This window comes from Otolemur garnettii, unplaced genomic scaffold (genome assembly GCF_000181295.1).
Source record: "Otolemur garnettii isolate 467f Iridium unplaced genomic scaffold, OtoGar3 scaffold00121, whole genome shotgun sequence".
Taxonomy (NCBI): domain Eukaryota; kingdom Metazoa; phylum Chordata; class Mammalia; order Primates; family Galagidae; genus Otolemur; species Otolemur garnettii.
This window is the reverse complement of record NW_003852516.1, coordinates 4872981-4879879: the sequence shown is the minus strand read 5'-3', so window position 1 is coordinate 4879879 and position 6899 is coordinate 4872981. Positions and strand designations below refer to the sequence as shown.

Sequence of the window (6899 nt, the reverse complement as noted above, 5' to 3'; positions counted from 1 at the left end):
ACATTTATACTCTAGGGCGGATGGGTGGTGGGAGGGTGACTGGAAAGATCACCTATAGGGTCTGTCTAACAAGGGTACAAGTGAATTTTTCTAGAAAGACTTTGTTTTTTAAAATAATAATCAAAATAACTTACTTCATCTTGAATCCCGGCTTATAGAAAATTAGAAATAAGAATTCAGAATGAAAAAATGAAGTTAGAGACGCAAAAATGGAAGAAAGAAAAAGAAAGGTATTGAAACAGGTGCATCAGAGAAACCATGAAATACTCAGAGGCATTTTGTGAGCAGCTCAGTATCCGTCTAGCCTCAGTCACCAGCAGCTAACTTATACTGTCAATCAGTCCACAGTGGACCCACCACATAGGTTTCTGAGCTTTGTTGTTTAAAAACCATAGACTTGGTCCCAGTCAGTCTGCGGCTGTGGCTGCAGATAAGCTCCTCATGGAGAAACTGCAAAGATGCTGTCTGTGAGCATAGGTGCGACTGTGGACGGCACCCTCCCTTGGTGGGCGGGGCTGGTCTCCAAAAATGCTTTGGGTTCATCTTTCATTGCTGCAAGGAACCTCCATGCCTCTCACACTCATCTTCAGAAGACTGGCACTGCCGGGATGTCATCTATTCTTGAAGAGCGTATTCTTGGAGCCGATACCTTTGTTGACCTTGAGGAGACTGGGCGTGTCTTAAGTATTGGTGAGGGTATTGCCGGAGTACGTGGGCGGAGGAATGTTCAAGCAGAAGAAATGGTAGAATTTTCTTCAGGCTTAAAGAGTATGTGTCTGAACTTGGAAGTTGACAATGTTGGTGTTGTTGTGTTTGGAAATGATAAGTGAGATAAGGAAGGAATTAAGGAAGGAGATATTGGGAAGAGGACAGGAGCCATCGTGGATGTTCCAGTTGGAGAGGAGCTGTTGGATCATGTGGTAGATGCGCTTGGCAATACCATTGATGGAAAGGGTCCAGTTGGTTCTAAGACCCAGAGAAGAGTTGGCCTGAAAGCCCCTGGAATCATTCCTTGAGTCTCTGTGCAGGAACCAATGCAGACTGGCATTAAGGCTGTGGATAGCTTGATGCCAATTAGTCGTGGTCAGCGTGAGCTCATTATTGGTGACAGACAGACTGGGAAAATTTCAATTGCTATTAGCACAATCATTAACCAGAAACGATTTAATGATGGATCTGGTGAAAAGAAAAAGCTATATTGTAACTATGTTGCTACTGGTCAGAAGAGATCCACTGTTGCCCAGTTGAAGAGACTTACAGATGCAGATGCCATGAAGTACACCACTGTGGTGTCAGCTACAGCTTCTGATGCTGCCCTACTGCAGTACCTGGCTCCTTACTCTGGCTGTTCCATGGGAGAGTATTTTAGAGATAATGGCAAACATGCTTTGATTATCTATGACGACTTATCTAAACAGGCTGCTGCTTGCCGTCAGATGTCTCTGTTGCTCTGCTGACCTCCTGATCATGAGGCCTATTCTACACGATCGTGATGTATTCTCCCTACACTCCCAGTTGCTGGAGAGAGCAGCCAAAATGAATGATTCTTTTGGTGGTGGCTCTTTGACTGCTTTACCAGTTATAGAAACACAGGCTGGTGATGTGTCTGCTTACATTCCAACAAACATCATTTCCGTCATTGATGGACAGATCTTCTTGGAAACAGAATTGTTCTTCAAGGGTATCCGCCCTGCCATTAATGTTGGTTTGTCTGTGTCTCGTGTTGGATCTGCTGCCCAAACCAGGGCAATGAAGCAGGTGGCAGGTACCATGAAGCTGGAATTGGCTCAATATCATGAGGTTGTTTCTTTTGCCCAGTTTGGTTCTGACCTTGATGTTGCCATGCAACAATTCTTGAGTCGTGGTGTGCATTCAACTGTATTGCTGAAGCAAGGACAATATGCTCCTATGGCTATTGAAGAACAAGTGGCTGTGATCTATGCAGGCATAAGAGAGTATCAAGAGAGTATCTTGATAAACTGGAGCCCAGCAAGACCACAAAGTTTGAGAATGCTTTCTTGTCTCATGTTGTCAGCCAACACCAAGCCCTGTTGGGCATTATCAGGGCTGATGGAAAGATCTTGGAAGAGTCAGATGCAAGGCTGAAAGAGATTGTAACAAACCTCTTGGCTGGATTTGAAGTATAAATTGCTATGGATTTATATCAGCTACTGATTTGGTTTTGTCATTGTTTCTTCTAGTAAATCATTTTCATTTGTAAAAGTATTACTGTCATACTCCCATTGTACATAAATCACGTTAAAAATAAAGGTTCCGGTTCAGCGCCTATAGCTCAACCGGCTAAGGTGCCAGCCACGTACACCTAAGGTGGCGGGTTCGCATCCCCAGCCCGGACCCGCCAAACAACAATGACGGCTGCAACCAAAAAATAGCCGGGCGTTGTGGCGGGCGCCTGTGGTCCCAGCTACTTGGGAGGCGGAGGCAGGAGATTCGCTTGAGCCCAGGAGTTGGAGGATGCTGTGAGCTGTAATGCCACGGCACTCTACCCAGGGGGACAGCTTGAGGCTCTGTCTCAAAAAATAAAAATAAAAAATAAAAAAATAAAAATAAAGGTTCCATGTTTGTGTGGGAAAAAAATAAATACAAAAATTTTTAAAAACCTTAGACTTTAGTTATCTATAAATTTCAACTGTATTGAACTACTAGGCAGAAATCCCTTTAAAAGAGCTATTACTGCCTTATCTATTGAAGATAGATAATTAATCTCAAGATCAATTACTCTGGATTGTGTATTCTGGTTGTCTAAATTAGACTCTCTGTCTCCTAAATTACAATCTTCCACAGCACTAGGAAGTGTGAGTGTTTCTCTGAGTTGTTAGATGGCAATAGAAATGATCATACCCTGGAGCTGACCATAGCCTGGAGGTGACCATACCTTGGAGGTGACCATAGCTTGGAGGTGACCGTAGCTTGGAGGTTACCATAGCTTGGAGGTGACCATAGCTTAGAGGTGACCATAGCTTGGAGGTAACCATAGCTTGGAGGTGACCATAAGCCTGAAAGTGACCATAGCCTGGTGCTGACCACAGCTTGAAGGTGACCATAACTTGGAGGTGACCATAGCCTGGTGGTGACCATAGCTTAGAGGTGACCAGAGCCTGGTGGTGATCATAGCCTGGAGGTGACCATATCCTGGAGCTGACCATAGCTTGAAAGTTACCATAGCTTGGAGTTGACCATAGCCTGGTGGTGACCATAACCTGGAGGTGACCATAGCTTGGAGATGACCATAACCTAGAAGTGACCATAGCTTGAAGGTGACCATAGCTTGGAGGTGATCTTAGCTTGAAGGTGACCATAGCTTGGAGGTGATGATAGCCTGGTGGTGACCATAGCTTGGAGGTGACCATAGTCTGGAGGTGACCATAGCTTAGAGGTTACCATATCTTGGAGGTGACCACAGCCTGGAGGTAACATAGCCTGGTGATGACCATAGCCTGGAGCTAACCATAGCTTGAAGGTGACCATAGCTTGGTGGTGACTATAGTCTGGTGGTGACCATAGCTCGGAGGTGACCATAGCTTGGAGAGGACCATAGCCTGGTGGTGACCATAGCCTGGAGGTGACCATAGTTTGGAGGTGACCATAGCCTGGTGGTGACCATAGCTTGAAGGTGACCATAGCCTGGTGGTGACCATAGCCTGAAAGTGACCATAGCCTGGTGGTGACCATAGCCTGGTGGTTACCATAGCCTGGTGGTGACCATAGCTTGGAGGTGACCATAGCTTAGAGGTGACCATAGCTTGGAGGTGACCATAGCTTGGAGAGGATCATAGCCTGGTGGTGACCAGGACACTTGGAAAGTGGATGTACATTTTTCTTCAGCATAGTTGAATGGCAACAAGCCAAAGGCAGAAGCTGAGATAGGAATCAGAGCATGCTCTGTGGCTTTTGCATTTGCAAAGCTGGGAGTCTTATCTGCAAAGTTACTGAAGAAGGCAAAGCTCTCACCTAAATAAAATGCCTTCCCACTTCTGTGCTTGTCTCATACTTTCTTCTTTTAAGATCGGATTCCTATGGTTTACCTATGGTTTCCTCCCTAGCAACATGGGCCCTTCCTGGTCTTCCTTCCTCTTAAGTCTCCTCATATTATTAGCTGGGTCACTCATTTGACATTTGTCACAACTGTTTTACTTTTTATATATATATATATATATATATATATATACATATATTTAAAGCAAATAAGAAGGAGGCCACTAGCCCAAAATTGTCTTGGTAACTGGGATTTTATATAAGCAAACTAGAACTTAAACATTTCTTAGAACTGGCTTTGGGGAGGAAAAAAATCCTCAGCATATACAACCAGTTGTTTATAAAACTAGGGACCTGCCATCAGACCATACCCAATCAGGAAATTTTGCATCCATGTTCTTATAAAATCTTGCTGCTCACAGTCCTAGAGTAGAGCACTCTGTACCTCTCTAAGTTCTGAGTGCTTCTCAATTCATGAACTATTTACTCACATAAAAGCTCTGTTAAGTTTGTCTAAAGATTTTTCTTTTAACAATTTTGTGTCAGAAGTGGGATGTAAAGGAGACTTCTAGTGACCAAGCAAAAGTACCCACCAGACCCATTTGCCCATTGCTTTCTTGCTACCACTGGTGGTCATGGTGCATTCCTTCTTATTATTTTTAAGAAAATATTGATTCCTTCTTCGATTTGAGCTCTGCAAATTTGCATTTTGAACTCGCTAACTTAATTTGAACAATTGTTCTACTAGGCTAGGTCCAGAATCAGACTGGATCTGATAACTAACTGTACCGAATCCAGTTTGGGGCTTTGTAAGTGGCCATCTCTAGATTTACGGAATGTGAGACCCTGGGAGTCTGGAACTCCATTTTTTGAGAACTTGGCTAATTTTATGTGCAAAATTTATTGTCCCCAAACCTGTGCATTTTTGGAAAAAAAATGGGTTAATCTTACAAAGGACACTTAGAATTACAGCAACAGAGAAGTTTTAACTTGCAAGGTGCACTGGAAAAGAAAGGTTTCAAAATGCCTCAGAAATAGTGATATGTCCTTTTGATTGGCGGGCAGGGGCTTCTACAAGACTAAATGAATCAAAAATTATCTTTCTAAAAGACTCTTTATGAAAAGCAAATGAGAACTATCAAGAGTCCTTTTCCATAAATATTTATAAAAGGCTTTAGACATCTGGACAGATAATCTTATTTCATTAACTAGAAACACAGTTTGGGTCCAGATGTTCTGTAACAACCTAGTAAGTTTTGTATTATTGTAGCTGGTTTGAAACTAAAATTTTAGAACACAAGCCTCAACCAATCACAAACAGCCAACTACCATGTTTCCCTGAAAATAAGACCTACCCCCCAAATAAGCCCTAGCGGGATTTCTATGCATTTGTTAAATATAACCCCTACCCCAATAATAAGACCTAGTGATGGCCATGGCTATGCAGTGTATCTGCATAGCCATGTCATGCATTTTGGCACGGAGAGAGACATTCCCTGAAAATAAGCCCTAGTGTGTCTTCTTGAGAAAAAATAAATATAAGACAGTGTCTTATTTTTGGAGAAATACAGTAGCTAACTGGTTATACAACTAAGGGACTTCCCATGGGACCATATCCAAATAAAGCAAACACATCTTCACACCAGATCCCAAATGAAGCTGGAGCTGACCCATTAATTTCTCTACTTTGCTTCCATATTCATCCTACCAACCTCACTGCTTACACTGCTGGGGCAGAGCTCTCTGAACCTCCTCTCGTTCTGACTGCTGCTGACCCACAAATCATTCTTTGCTCAGATAAATCCTGCTAACTTTATCTAAAGTTTTTCTTTTAATGGTATTTATTTATTTATTTTAATTTTTGTTATGGCACAATTTATATATTGCAAATGGGCAAAAACTTAGTGTCATTTATAGTATCTTAAGACAAACTGCCTTTGGACGGGACCTTCCTTCTCCATACTTTGAGGTCTACAGGCGTATCTAGAAAACTTACTGCTGTGGAGAATAAAGACTGCTTAAATCAAATGGGGGAAGGGGAGAGACCAACAGTTTTCTTTTTGATTCTTTCCTCTTCTTCATGCAGCTGAGAGAGTTTCATGTTTTCTTTACACATCATTAATCATAAAAGCTCTTGTAGGACAACTCTGATGCTCTGTTAATTCTGCCATTTTGTTAGCACTGATAATAGCTTGTAGATTGACTAGCAGAGCTATTAACTCCATTCTCCAATCATATTAATTTTTGTTACAAATCTTACAAAGGGGTGGAGATGCTTCTGGGCATTTAGGTCTACATTTTATTTTAAGGCTCTCTGGTTGGTTTTCATGAATTGTCCTGGGAGGCCCAGTGATTGTCCCTGATCATCTTCTAAGTGTCATGTCTTCATCATCCCCTCAACCACACCTAACTGTGCCATCGCTTACTCCTTTCTAAACTTCTTTGAGTTCTTCCAACTATCAGAAAATGTAAGGAACTTTTATTCCCAAGTGGTGGTTGCCATCTTATATCACCATCCGTGCAGATAGTATTTAAAACCATGAGAGTAGATGAGACCACCAAGGCTGTGAGCATCCATAAAGATGGCAAGAGACACAAGGACTCCTCCCTCCTCCTTCCTCAACCCTCTTAGAAACAAACAAACAAAAGTCACAGAGAGACTGGTGGCAAAGCTGGTTCTTCCAGAATTTGACGCTGCTTTAAGATAAGCATGTACTAGTCCACACCTTGGCACACGTAGACATGAGATATGAAAAGACAATCCAGCAACTAAGTGACACAAATGCAGCAAACTGTCACTGCAGCTAAGCCAGCCACATGCTTAATTGCCTCTTTTGTGTCATTATCATTTTGGAAGAAGGAGAAAAATAACCAAAAAACAAATCTTTATCAGGATTTTAGGA

General features: G+C 42.3%; 1 pseudogene across 1 annotated transcript; it reads left to right on the top strand.

Moving 5' to 3' along the window:
* The first annotated feature begins 403 nt into the window (after nt 1-403).
* On the top strand, nt 404-2276 carry LOC100941175 (annotated as a pseudogene). The gene has a single exon (XR_154390.3). The product of XR_154390.3 is annotated as an ATP synthase subunit alpha, mitochondrial pseudogene (transcript).
* Nucleotides 2277-6899: the final 4623 nt, after the last annotated feature.